Source organism: Falco naumanni, chromosome 1 (assembly GCF_017639655.2).
Source record: "Falco naumanni isolate bFalNau1 chromosome 1, bFalNau1.pat, whole genome shotgun sequence".
Classification (NCBI taxonomy): domain Eukaryota; kingdom Metazoa; phylum Chordata; class Aves; order Falconiformes; family Falconidae; genus Falco; species Falco naumanni.
In genome coordinates this window covers 5994991-6005208 of record NC_054054.1, presented here as the reverse complement: position 1 = coordinate 6005208, position 10218 = coordinate 5994991, and the positions used below count along the sequence as shown (strand labels likewise).

The following is a 10218-nucleotide window of genomic DNA, read 5'->3' as shown; positions in this document are numbered from 1 at the left end:
ATTTTTTTAAATAAAACTAAAAGAAGAATTGTAACTTCCTTTACACCAGTACATTAGCATAATACGTTCCTGCCTTCAGGTACTGTATGTCATTGTTATGAGTACATTTTGACATCTCTCACACTTTGAGCACTCCAAAGATCCATGACAGAGCTGAATGAAAACTTTTTTTTGACTTGGCAGGAGCCGTAAGAACACATAAAACCTGCCAGCTGTCAAGGATGTAAATGGTGATTTTGTTTCACTTTTTTAATGAATTAAAGCAGGATTGAAATGTGTCCAAAGACAGCATGTTTGGCCTTGCAAGGGAAAAAAAAATGAAAGGGAGGGTGTTTTTTTTTTCTCTTTTGGCACTTATGCTCATACAGTGTTTATTCTTGGTAGCACAGTATAGGACAGAACTACTCTACTGAAAGAGCCTTGGCCGTGGCTGTCAGGCATGAGACACCTTAGCAGGCACTGGTTTCAAGAGGGAAAGCATTTAGGGGACTGAAAACAAACAAACAAACTAAAAAATCTGCCTCATTTCAAGCAAGGAACCTGAAAAATGCAGCACCCAGCACTGTTTTGGAGATGGATGGCAGCAAATCACTGGTAGAACTCACTTTGTGTGTCCTTTACACCATAGTCACATTGAAGCCAAACTAAAATCTGATGCTTTGTTCCTTTTTTCTTTGAAATTGCGTTTTTGCTGCTATATTACTATTATATATGCCACTTTCTGGGGTGTAGGCAGGTGTGTCTTTCATTTGTAGGGCTGGCATTGGAATCATTGTGTGCCTCTGCGTGAGTGTGGTTGGTGGCTCTGGTTTCCGGGTCTCAAAGTCCAAAAGCAACATAGGCTGGAGCTTCTGGGAGATATACTGAGCGTTCACACCTACCCTGTGTAATCATGGCACCCTTCTCTGTGGGAAAATGTTGCAGTTCTGAGCTCGTAGTTATTGTGTATCCTTAACCTGCATTTCTTGCTATTGAAAGTTAGATCCAAAGCTTGGTTGGGAAAAAAAAAAATGGCTCTTTTAGAATTTGTCTACAGTTTAGTTCCCATTTTCTTTCTTAGCTTCTTAAATTCTTCACTTGAAATATCTTTGACTGTTATCCATGATTCAGACTTTTTTTTTTCTTTTTTTTTTTTTTTTTTTTTGCTTGCTTGTGATTGGAACATTACATGCTCATGTATCTATTTACTTACTCAAACTGTACTTGCGGCTGCGCATCTACTGCTCTGGAGGAGTCTTACTCTGTATCACAGGTACCTAAGCACATTTTGCCCACCTCTCTATACACATGTGTATTCCTCCGCAGAGATGAAAACACAGTAAAGGATTTGCCCGATGCTTTGCCTTTCATGCCATAATTTCTGCTTAAGGTCTCAGGTGATCTCCCTCCCATTTAAGAACTAGCCAATTTCAAGTCATAGTTTCCAAGCTGTCGAGTGGTTATCAGTTATGGAGCCTGTGTCAGTACCTTAAAAACCGAACCACAGCTGTCTTAAATAACACAAGCAGAGTTCTTTTGTTCTTTTGGAAAAAGTAGCATCACACATCAAAAAAAAAGTTCGTATTGACTGATGTTCCTGGACCAAAGGCCACCCTGGAAGTGCAGTTCAGCTTTGGACTTGGGTCAAGCCCAGTGCAAGCACATCTCAGATAATGTGGGCTGAGCTGGTCTTCCGTGCAGTGCAGGAGAGGTTCCCGTGTGCCTGGCAAGAGGTGCACAGAGCAGATTAGCTCTTGCAGGGGTTTACAAACAGGCTTCAACTTATGCTTAGTGAATAGACCTATTAATTCAATGTGACTTCTCAGGCAAGCCCAGCCCATGCTGTACTTCAGCCAGATGGTTTAGACAAAATAAAAGTGAAGAATTTTTTTTCAGACAAAATGAAAGTGAATCTTAACTTTTAACAAAAACTCAAGATGAACCTGAATTTCTGAAGAAAAAGGTGTATCTCCATTTTCCTCCCCTTGCCTCTCCTTCAGTCTCCTAAAACCCTGGCACCTACCTACTTTAGCTGGAACAGAAAGGCTCTTCTCAGATTTCCAGCCTGCCTTCAAGTAGGAAGTATAGAAAATCTTGCAGAAAGCCTTTTCTTATGAGCTTTCCAGGCAGATTTTCTGAATAAAGAGAGTCTTATGCATTTCAGTTATTTATTAAGTCTTCTGAGAATCTTCCATCCCCAGCTTTAATATAATTCTTGAGACACAACATGTAATTACAGGATGAAAGGCTGCTAAACTCTACAACAGCTTCAGTAAACTTTGTAGGATTGTAGGTGATCAAAAATATATTGAAAGTCAGAAACCTCCTCTCCTTTGTTTGAAGAGAAATCTTTATTTGTAGCAGCACGCCAGTTAATTGCAGCACTTACATGACAGGGTGGAAAGGGGTAACCCTGCCCAATGAAATGGGGCAGCTCAGCAAATAAATGTAAATTGCAACATTTTCTTCACTTTGAGGCAGCTGTGCATGTTCTGGGAAGATGCAGAGCAGGTTCACCCGCCTCTGGATCCTGCTGTCACTTAGCAGCTTTTAGCTCCGTCTCTGAAATAGGGAGAAGCTATTGACAGAAAGGAGCCCAGCTACCTCACCCTCAATGAAAATGCAATCACGGGAGATGAAAGGAATCCCTGCTGTCTTTCCAGGTCAAGGTTTTCTTCCACTAGTTTGGGTCTGGGGGTGCTTCTCCACACTGTGAGGCTTCCCCAAGCAGGGCTAAGGCACGTCTGCCCCCACCCGTGGTCCCAAACCCCGTGCTAAGGGAGTTATGTGCCTGCAGCTGCTGAAAGAAGCCCTGGGTCATCCAGCACATACACCCTCTTCCATCCAGGGCCAAAGCAAAGCGAGTTAGCTGCTTAAATCTTGCTTTAGGAAGGAATAGGGGAAAGGCAGGAATGGCTGAGCAGGAGGAAAAGCTGACTGGCCACCCCTCACCCTCCTGACCCCCAATTACAGCCCATTTTATGCCACCAACGCATAACCCTGAGGTAAATGTTGTGCAGGGAAGAAGTCAACAGTGATTATTTACTCACCTGCTGAAGTAGTAATTTGGGCTACATTATAAAAGTTTTAGGTTTCCTGATATATGGGACAAATTAGGATGCTTGGGTTGACACTGTCAATGGAGACAAGGTGCGTGGTTTTTAGCCTTGCTTTCTTTCATGGGGCTGTGGCACTTAACCATGCTTAATCCTTTTTAATGAACACTTTGCTGATGCAAATCAGCCTACAGATCTCTATTTAAAGGAAAATACCCAAAAAATCTGTTGAGAGACTCTGACTCTCAACTGCTCATAGTTGAGCAGTCTCAAGTGCTGCATAAAGGCAAGTGAAGAATAACTGCAAGTTAAAAATGTGCTTCTGGGAAGTTGGGGAAGATGTTACAGAGAGGCATGTTTTCTGAACTAGTGATTTTTTTCATTTCATAGTTGTGAAAAGAAAAATAATTTGATGCTACTCTTTTTGCCAAAAATAGTTCAAAACGGAGAAATACCAGCACTATTTTCAAACAGGGCTTTCCTGTACTTTAAACTTATTTTCTTTCTAAAGGCAGGAAAGAACACAAAGTAACACTGACTGTTTTGCCAGTTGGAAAACTTTTAGAAAGTGAGACAATATGGGGAGGGGAGGGAGCGGAATCACATCCTTAAGCTTTGTCACTTTTTCAGCTGGAAAAATATTGGAAAGCAGAATGACTTTTTTATATATATATACATTTTCAATTTGTAGAATGGTTCCATAGGAAAACCATTGTCTCCTATGAAAGATATTCAACTGAGAAAAATCAGAGTTTTGAAGCACTCTCTAATCACATGCCTCTGTATCATATATACTCACTGAATGATAAATGGCGTTTGCCAGGCTGGGTATTTCCTCTGAAAGACAATCTGTTAATAGCAGGAAAGTGACCAGGTAGATCTTTCTGAGCATAATAATTTTCCATTTTTGCTGTGAGTCAATTTTTAAAAAGACTTTAAAATATACACTTGCATACAAACGTGAGACAAACATTTCTTTCTTAAGACCCTGCTCATTTAAAAAATAGCAATATTTCAAACATTTTCAATAGCAGGGTAATGAGGAGCACGTACAACAAAAGCAAATTTACAACTTGTGTAATTATTCAGTGACTTTTCCAGGTCAATTTGCCATCTATTTATTCTCATTTTACTCTTTTCAATACTTTGGAAATTTTGTTGCATGGCTTAATCAATCAAAAGTCTCACATTATGTAAAAATTCAACTTCCTTAAACTGGTGACCTTCCTCCATCATCTAGCTTTGCTTGATGACCTTTCCCACTCTCACTGGCAATTATCCTAATCAAATAGCGTTTGGAGTAGTCTGGACAGTTGAGTGATTCAAATACATTTTGTGTATCCTTTTGCTCAAGCCGTGGTTTGCGAATTATTGCACAAGGTGCCATGCTTTCCTCTTGCTCTACCAGAGGCTATTGCTTAAAAGATCCAGTTCCTGCAAAAACAATCATAGGTCAAAACTGAGAGAGTGATGGAAAGACCCATTTTAGTTATGTGTTTTTTGGCATAGAACCACTGAGAGTGCATAATCTGTATAAATGTTAGCTTTCTAAATAAACATAACCTCTGATTGTATGAAAGCAGGGAACAAAGTTGAAACTTGTTCCTTTCATTAAGCCACCTTTCAAAACCAGTGCTTGTTTTGTTCTAAACAGCCGTAAATCTTGACAAACGATAATAAACAAATAGCCACAATAGTAAAGAAGCCAACAGAGCTACCATAGGCACTTCACTTTTTGTTCCTTTCCTCAAGTATGGAAGTATTTTGCCTGCTATACAACCTAGACTTCAGCTTGCAGAGAGGGGATGGGAAAGTCTTCAGGACGTGTGTCTGTGTAGCTATTCTGTGTTGATACGATGTGGTGGGTGTCAGTAGTTCTGTGCCACCAAGCAGTCCTGCGGGTAGTGCTTGAATTGCATCCATTATGCTTGTGGGATGTTTTTGATGATGTAAACTTCCCGCTCTGGATCTGTGAAGGTTGCTTTTGGCAGAAGTCAGCTGCTGACAGTAGTCACCGTTCAATACTTTATCCAGTTTTGACTCATCTCCAAGCTGCAGTAGTCTAAGCAGGAATTCTTTTGCTTTTGTGTTGCTGTTGCAGTTCACCATGATGTCACTGATAGGTGTAAAGGGTTTTCTTTATAGTACAAAACGGACAGCAGGAGCATTCTGTTTATGCGCTTAAAAAATGGAAAAAGCAAAAATTGAAGTTGATCCACCTAAAGCAAATAAATGAAAAAGAGTTTCCAAATGTTTAGTGAACTGAAGTATTTTTGAAAGAGATGAAGAAGCAGTGGTTTGCTGTGTACCGTGCTATAAATGCCTTACAAATCCATCTTTCCCTACCCGTATGTTAAGGAAGGCAAAGCAACACAGATGAGAAGACGCACAGGGAGACGACAGGTTTTGGTGTTAAAATGTGGCTTATCTGTGGTCTCTGTTCCACTTCCTCCCCTGGCTTTCTTAATGCATGTAGAGGCCAACATTTTTAGGACAAAGCTGTGCATTTTTACTTGCTTTCTAAAAGTAGATAAATTTAATGAAATACTTTCATTAAATAATATGTAACTAGCTGAGAAATTATACCCTACATTAAGACTAATGCATGGATACTAGCTACACAGAGTACGTGATTTCTACTACTTTTCCCATACCTGCAGCAATATTTACCCTCCATTTCTTCCTACAACTATTGCTGATCACTCAAATGCTGCCTTTCTGGGAAAACCAGCACATATGAAACTCCGTGTCAATCGCCCACATCAAATATATCTCCCCGTGCCACGTTCCAGCCTGCTGGAAATAAAAATCTGTCCTGCAATATTCTGCCTTTTGGAGAACATTGACAATATGCACATATTATAGCTGATAAAGTGTGCCTCACAGCAAGAATCACGCAGGGATTGCAGCAGATCTGATTTCTGTGCACCCGCCAATAGTGACATGCTTCTTCTGGAGAAGTACGAGTGTTGGTTTTAATGTTAGGTGGGTTTTAAGTCACTCAGCCATTAGTCTGAGGCAAAGATATAGGGCATGTCTATTTTTTTAAAAAAACACTATGATTTGCTGCTCATCACACAATGCTCAAGCAATGCACAGGTACGCTGGCCATTTTAAAATGACTGTTTTGTTGACTGGGATGCACAACGATCGCAGGACCATGAACCTTAACACATGAGTGTATATTTATTTTCTTCCCAGTGCGTAAAGGCATCACATCCAGACTAGGGAACCTAAGTTTAAGGATTCCAGTGTTCAGTTCGAAGTGTTCACAAACTGCCTATCAGAGAGAAAAACTGTACTCAAAAAGAAAACACCCGTGAAAAGCAAGAAAACCCCCACCTCCTTCACTCAAAACCTCTTGCAAATGACTACTGTATCCGGCACTTCAGCGTGATTGACATGCAAGCGTCTGGTCATGTTCTGGCACAATTATGTCCTGATGAAGTTATTCCTTTAGTGGTCACAGAAGGTCATCTTTTATGTCTTTACTCCTTTGTAAATAAGGTGTTGGGTAGTTCTCCTCCCACTCTCATGTCTACACATGATTTCATAGTTTATTAACTATTTGGTGGCTTTCATTGTGCTGTGGCTTTTTTTTTTTTGGTGACTGCCACCCCGGCTTTGCCAAAGTGTGTCTTGATTCACAACTGTGAAAGAAGGGCTGGGGCTGGGGCCGAATGTGACCCGTGATCCCTCCTTGTCACACAGAAGATGTGCAGAAAGAAAGGGATAAGGATTAGCAGACACAGCCTGTTGCTCTGCTCCCGTTCAGTGCTCGGAGCCACGAATCTGTGGCACGTACTGATCGCTGATTTTAGCCCTACCAAGCCCATAACTCCCTCTTAATACTTCCCAGCAGAAGCAATGCTCGAAGAGCTCATCTCTGTCTCACCCAGCAGAGAGAGAGGCTCTTTGGACAGGACAGATGCCCGATCTTCCCTTTCCTATGAAACCGGGAGTTTTGCTTGCTTCCAGAGAGAGATAAACAGGACACAGGGTTCCCACAAAGTAACTCAGAGCTGTTACTAAAAGCAAAGTAAAGCAGAGTGAAATACACCTTTGCTGAACAGCTAAACCAGTGTAGTTAAACATTCTGCAGCTAAAGTCAACGGAGAGCAATATGCTGTTTGTTTGGTAAGCAAAGCCTTTCTATACTGCTTGAATTCCCAGGAAACTAATGTGTGCAAGATCTCATCACTTAAGTGTCTTTTCAGTGGCCACCTGATCTCATAAATTAGACCACTCAGTACCCAACTAACTTGGCAGTGTTTCTAGACTGTTCCTTGTTTTGAAAAATTACTCAGATTTTGTGAAATGCCAAAAATCTCTAAAGGCATTTCTAACATTTCAGAAAATATTCTGAGACTCTTGTCAGCATGGAAAACTGCATGAATATCATCAATGAAACATGATCAAACATAATTTTCTCTGAATTATGTAATATTTTTCATTTTTTGAAGTAAAAAAGATATGTAGATGAAAACATTTGATTCTATAGATGACTTGAAAGTTCAGAATTGCCCTGGAGACCTTGGTTTCAGCCAAAGCAGATGCTGTAATAAAATGACACATACAAATACTTTAACAGGTTGTTCTTAAAACTGGAGTCCTATTTATTGGAAACTCCCTACCTTTGGCAATTCACATCAGTTGCCGTAATAAATACTCAGTTTTCTGCAGGCAGTGTTCGTTTAACAGAAGGTCTGAAAGCGTTTGTGAATTTTTTGCATTGACTTCCAACAGACCCCAAACTAAACAGCAGTCATAAATCCATCCTTTATTCTTGTTTAGTTATTAAATGTTTCTGTTGGATCTGTTTCCGAGACATTTGAACTTTTCGGATGGCGCTTTAGTAATTTGTAACAAGTCCTAAGTTAACTACATACACTTTGTTAAGGGGTTTCAATAGACTTTAAGCTATCGTGATATGATGGCATTGCAACTCTCTGAAAATCCCAAAAATCTTGATTAAAAACTGCTGAACTTTTCTTATGCAACACGTAAACCTTTCTTGGTGTTTTGGGTGCTTTCACTGTATCTTGATCTTGTTTAGAAATGGAGGTGTACATAAAGAATACGTATTATGCATTCTGTCTGTAGCTCTTATAGACATACATAGCATATAGAATATTCTATCATTATATACAGTATAACATGTAATAAGAAAACTATATAGAAAGAATGTGTGAGCTTGCAAAACCTGGGCAATAGGAAGGTAAGCACCCTGGAGACCTGAAGCTAAAGGAATCACACGGCACATCACTGATGGCACAGCGCACATACGCTGCAAGGGGGACATTTGTGGGATAAAAACGGGCAGGTGAGCGGCCAAGCCTATTTGAGCGGGTATGGGGAATTTTGGCAGAGTTCGTGGAGCCCAAATCTTGCTGGCAGAGGGGGCGGGAGGCCTGGGGGCCCCTGCAGGCACAGCCTCTGGGACAGTTCTGCCATCCACAGCGTTGCCAGCTCCAGAGTGGCCATTCCACCACTGCTGGAAATGTGCGGTTTATGCAGGGCCAAAATGAGCGCCGGGGCGCTCCTCTAGCAGGCTTTAGAAAGCTCTGGAAAGACTCTGTATGTAGTTGGACCTCTTCCCCTCCCCCCTTCTTTTTTTCCCCTTCCTTTTCCCAGGTGCTAAAGCATAACGCCATTTTAGTTCTTAAAGATTGAAATGGTAGTACAATTCAGGAACACAATGAAATATTTTTTTACCAATGAAGGCATAGGTCTAGCGCTAGAGGAAGAACTTGCTGCCCCAGCTTATTTTATTTAATCGAACTGGCAGAAGCCTGAGCAGTATAAACCAGGTTAGCTGAAGCTGTGCTAGAGGGTTTGCCCCTCCCGTTCCTGTGACCAGGGAGCAGAAACACTTTCAAATGCAGACGTCTCCTTCGAGTCCCAAGGCTGTCACGTTCTAGTGCTGTCTGGGATAACTAGTCAACCTGTGGGAAGATCCTACCCAAATTTTGCCTTGCATATCAGCAATATGTTTCTCTAGAAAAGTTCAGTTTGTCAAATTTATCAAGTCCTAAGTCCTAAACCCCTGAGTTTCCAAGATCTCAAACCAAAAGTCTAGTAGCAACAGCTGTGAAAGACCCACTTCCAGGCAGATCAGGTCTAAAAGCCGTCAAGAGAGAAAAACAAAACTTGTAGTTTAGCTGTTGTGTTCATTTTTTTATTCTGTGAAACTGTAATTTAAGATTGGCCTGTAGGAGGTCATCTAGATACTTAGACCAAATTGGAAAAGTTAGTAGCTGTGTGGCATTTTAATGTTAAAATCTCAGTATGTCTATAATGTTTTCCTTCATGCCATTATTTCTCACTGACAGGTAAGGGGAGGTTTTGACACTGTTAATATAACATAGGGTGTTAATCTTATAATCGCCCTGTCAGCACTTTGTGTCAGGGTGTTAATGACCACCTTTCAGCCACTCAGAGTTGCCTGCCAATAAAAATAGTACCGGCACCTATCCAACCAGCAGCTGGGCAGCTGCTTTGCCTTTTCCCCAAAGAATAAATAGAAAATTTCACTAGCCATGTGGCTGTAAAGATGCTCCTCTCTACTTATTTATTTTTTTTCCTTCTCTGCACCCACTGGCAATTTTAACACCGCGCCTTTTTAATGTATTTTGCATGCTTTATTTTAAAATGTACAAATTATTTCTCAAGCTTTATATAAACATACCACCTTGGACAGGATGAAACAGAACCTTTAACAGCAAGGAGCACAATTATTTGCCACAGCTCTTTGCTATATAAATGTAACCTGAAGACAAACTGTATTCTGTATTTCTGTAATTTCCCAATCGTTGAGATGAGCCTGTACTTTTCTCTCTGCACAGGAGAGGGGCTTCTCCAGCTTCCTGGCAGAAAGAGTTGCACAATTCCAGATGACTGACTTTATATGCCTAGAGGAATTTTATTACACAAATAACAAAGGGAGACAAAGAGAGGAAGAGAGCACACACTCAAAATAATAAACAAAGAATAATAAACATTCCTGCAGTTGCCTGTAGGGATTCCAGATGCCTCTCCATCCCTCCACCAGGCCTGCCTGCCTCTCCTTCAAACTCCTTCAGAACCCACGTTAGACCCCTCCAAAAATCTCACCCTTCGACCTGGTGAAACCCCAGGAGGTTTTGCACACAGTGAGGCTGTGAGCAGTGCTTGCTTGCTCTCT

General features: G+C 41.0%; 1 long non-coding RNA gene across 1 annotated transcript in view; it reads right to left on the bottom strand.

The window, feature by feature from the left end:
* Positions 1-2310: 2310 nt before the first annotated feature.
* LOC121096213 overlaps positions 2311-10218 on the bottom strand; it is a 48303-nt gene continuing 40395 nt past the window's right edge. The window contains exon 7 of the long non-coding RNA XR_005830407.1: positions 2311-5254. This is a non-coding gene — a long non-coding RNA (uncharacterized LOC121096213). The remainder of the gene's footprint in view (positions 5255-10218) is intronic.